Source organism: Peromyscus leucopus, chromosome 12 (genome assembly GCF_004664715.2).
Source record: "Peromyscus leucopus breed LL Stock chromosome 12, UCI_PerLeu_2.1, whole genome shotgun sequence".
NCBI classification, from domain to species: Eukaryota; Metazoa; Chordata; class Mammalia; order Rodentia; family Cricetidae; genus Peromyscus; species Peromyscus leucopus.
The window spans coordinates 27,252,077-27,256,006 of NC_051073.1; positions in this window are offsets into that span (position 1 = coordinate 27,252,077).

Here is a 3,930-nt window from a genome sequence, read left to right on the forward strand (position 1 = left end):
TATCAATAAGAATTCAAACACTGGATATGGCACTTGATTGCAAAACAGCCTCCTCTGAAACCCTACCATCAAATCAAAGCTATTCATTTAAAGATGAAACTCCTCATTGTTGGCTTCAGCAAACTCTTTAGTGGGTTCTCACTGTACTAAATGCTTTATGAATTGTAATGACACTTCACTTTTCTTTAAATTGATAATTATCTAATACTGTTCACTATTTCTAAATGTGTTCTCATAAATCTAACTCCTTAACAGGCTTCCAAACTCATTGTTCTCTGTCGGGCAGGAAAAATACTATACTGATAATTAATTTCCATGTAGGATAATGTCATAAGATTATTTTTCCCTGTAATCAACTTTGATTGAAAAGAAAAGGCACTGTTTTGCCAGTGTGTGCATATTGGCTTGGGTTTTCAGTGCATTTTAAATTTATTTTTAACTTGGGTTTCTGTTTGAGCCAAAAAAGATCATCTTCTTCCTACGGATTTTTCTCCTCTTTTGCTGATGAGCTATAGAATGAGACGAAGCACCTGATGGACCCCATTAAGAAGGATGCTAAGCGGTTTACAAGGCTCAGTAATTAATGACTATTTTTATCACAAAGAATATAGACTGGCTTCTTCCATCTTTCTGAAACTCAATGTAAGCCCCTATAAGCCTCAATGCAGCATAATTGGTGCAATAGAGCTGAAAATGAGATGGAGGATATAATGTAGCTTCAGTAATCCTGCCTTCAGCTAAAACGGAACAGTAGAAGCCCTGGCAGCCTCTCCATGGTTCCCACAAAGGTTGCAAGTCAGCCAGCTCTCTGCTGTTTCTTGTGAAGCCACCATCACTGCTTATATCCTTAAACAGAGTTCAAATGTTTTTAAAATAATTCTGTTGATGGGACTGATGGACTGTGATCAACCATTTGTTTCTCAGCCTTTTGGTTCTCATTGGATGTTTTCTTCAATTAAGAACAATCATGGGCTGTGCTCTTGTTTCAGGTTTTATTCTGACCACCCTGTGTTCATAATATACTCTCAAACCTCTTGGGGTAAACATGAGTTTTGCTTTCTCAGTGCTGTTATTAAAAATCCTACTCTCTTGTAAATCATAATATGCTAATCATAGGTCTGGGGACTCAATCAGAGAAATGAAAAGAGCTTCACATTCATGGAGGGATGCTAAGCGAGACCACAGTAAGTGCTGGGTGATGTGCTTGTTTCAGATTTGTGACCATCCTCTTCGGCAGCCTGTGCAGCACCGCAAGGCCTAAACCAGCCGTGATCACAAATAAGGCCCTCCCTGGTCGGTTTGTACAATATGGCTGACGGGAATATTCAGAACAAAAGCAAACAAAGGAAAGGGTTGGGAATACCTTCCAGTAGTTTCTGAGAAAGTCAAGGTTATTTAGAGCAACCTGTCTAAATAGCATGTAAGCATTTCCCTGTGTTCTACCTCCCAATGCTGGCACCACACTCCATAAAAACAAAAGACTGACCTCTCTAAAAGAAGGCTATGTTGGCAATCTAGTAGAAGCATGTCCCTTGAGTATTGTCTAACAGCTGCATGCTCCTCTGTGTGGTGATCAAAGTCACTAAGTCAGTCTAAAAACATCTCTTAAGCATATGCCAGGTATTCAGAAACCAAAAGATTCATTGACAAAATCAAATGGAAGGAGAGTTACCAGAGATATAGTCAGTAATCATAGCCTGTAGCTAACTCAAGTAAGGTAGGGAAATCAATCATAGTTCTAATTATGTAAGATTTAAGAATGGTGGAATCCTCTGCTAGAATAGGGGTCTAATACATATTCCATCACCCCCTTACACAAAAAAAGCTGCTTGCAGCATGAATGATAGTCTTTTTTAAAGGTCTATCCAGTTCTCAGCTATACAAGAGTCTCTGCTAGGATGAATAATTTCACCAGGAGTAAAAGGTCCTATGGACCCCTAAAGGCCCCCAACACTCACATATAGCCCATCTCCATCCCTAAGTGTCAGCTCCCAATACTGAGAAGCACAGTCTATCATGAAGGCCCAGTGGCCACGCTCGGCAGAATCTCAGAAACATTTCCTACCAGGCAACCCACAGCTCCTAAGAACACAAAGACAACAGAAACCAAGGAAGAGAAAATCCCCTCCCCCAAAAAGACAAGACCAGATACTAGCACCTATGATTGAAATCATCCTTCAAAAGTTGCTTAGATAACAGCAAAACATACAATCAATTACACGCCAGTTTGTCTCCACTAAAACTCAGAAACTCTATTATATCAGACCTCGAGAAATGCAACATAGCTGGAGCACAAGATGACTTCAAAATAGCATTCATAAATATGTCAGAATTCCTTAAAGGGGATCTGAATAAACCCATTAAAGAAATCTATGGTAAGACAAACAAACAGTGGAATGAAATGATGGAACAGTCCAAGACTTGCAAGTGGAAATAGAACCAATAAATAAAATCCAAACAGGGAAACCTAGAAAGAAAAAAAAAAAAAAAAAAAAAAACTTGGGAATGCAAATGGGAAACTCAGAGGCAAACCTTACCAAGAAAATATAGGAGGTGGAAAAGAGAATTTCAAGCACTGAAGAAAAGAGAGAGGAAACGAGTATCTAGGTCAAAGAAAATATTAAATCTGTAAGAAAAAAATCCAGGCACAGAAGAATCCATCAAATCTGTAACACTGTAAATTTGCAAGTAATAGGCATAGAGGAAGTAGAATACTCCCAGATCAAAGGCACAGAAAATATTTTCAACAAAGTCATAGATGAAAATTTCCACAACCTTAGGAAGGAGTGTGGCAAAGTTCCTCCATCTTGTCTCAGCTGGAGCCATCACTGGTTTGCCTGAAACTGACTGTCCCTTTCCTAATCCCACCATAAAAAGAAAAGTGGGAAAGTACTTGAGCCTGTTCTAGAAACTCAGAGTCAAAGTGCGCCACCAAACTCTATGATTTTTGGCTTCTATTAAACTGCTTGCATAACTTTCCCCTGCAAGTGTCAAACAGGATATATTTTTTTCTGTTTTCTTTGCCTTTAAAAGCTCCTCGTAAAATGAATTCAAGACTGCTCTGTGAGAATTGTTTCTCTCTGGGTTCTTGCTGGACAGCTTAATATAGACTCTCAATTCAGACTTTGGTCCTGCTGAGTGGTCTTTGGATCTCTATCCCACAATAGCAGGTGCCTATCAAGGCACAAGAAGCACAGAACAACAAATAGACTGAGTCAGAAAAGAAACTGTCCATGGCACAAAATAATCAAAACCCTAAACATAGTGTGGTGGTTGAAAGTTGCAGAATTCTCCAAATGGACTTCCTGGGAGCAACTCTTAATTACTCTACATACCTGTGCTAGTTGATTTTATGCCTCCATAAGATCCAACTGTAGGCATTTTCTTAATTAATTATTGTTAGATAGGAACCAGTACATTGTGGGTGGTACCATCCCTGGGCTGGTGGTCCTGGTTCTATAATTATGAAAGCATGCTAAGCAAGCCATAATCAGCAAGCCAGTAAGCAGTACCCCTCCATGCCCTCTGCATCATCTCTTCCTCTGGGTTCCTGCTTGTTTGAGTTCCTGTCCTCACTTCTTTCAATGATGGACAATGATGTGGAAATGCAAGCCAATTTTTCCCCCAACAATAGTAACCCTAATATAAGTTCGTACCAGGATAGAGGGGCATTGCTATGACAGACCTGACCATGTAGTTTTTGGGAGGACTGTGGAAGAACTTTGGAACACTGGCCTTGAAAATTCATTGACAGTTGAGAGCTCAGTGAGCTATTCTGTAGGAGCTTGGAAGAAAAGAATGTTGAGAACAGTGAAGATAATAGAGGCCTGGCTTATGTAGCTGGAGATGAAAAATTAGCTGTTGTTGACAAAAGACTAGTAAGACTAAAGTAAAACCTTTGCTTTGTTGGGAAAATGGATGCTGGTCAGC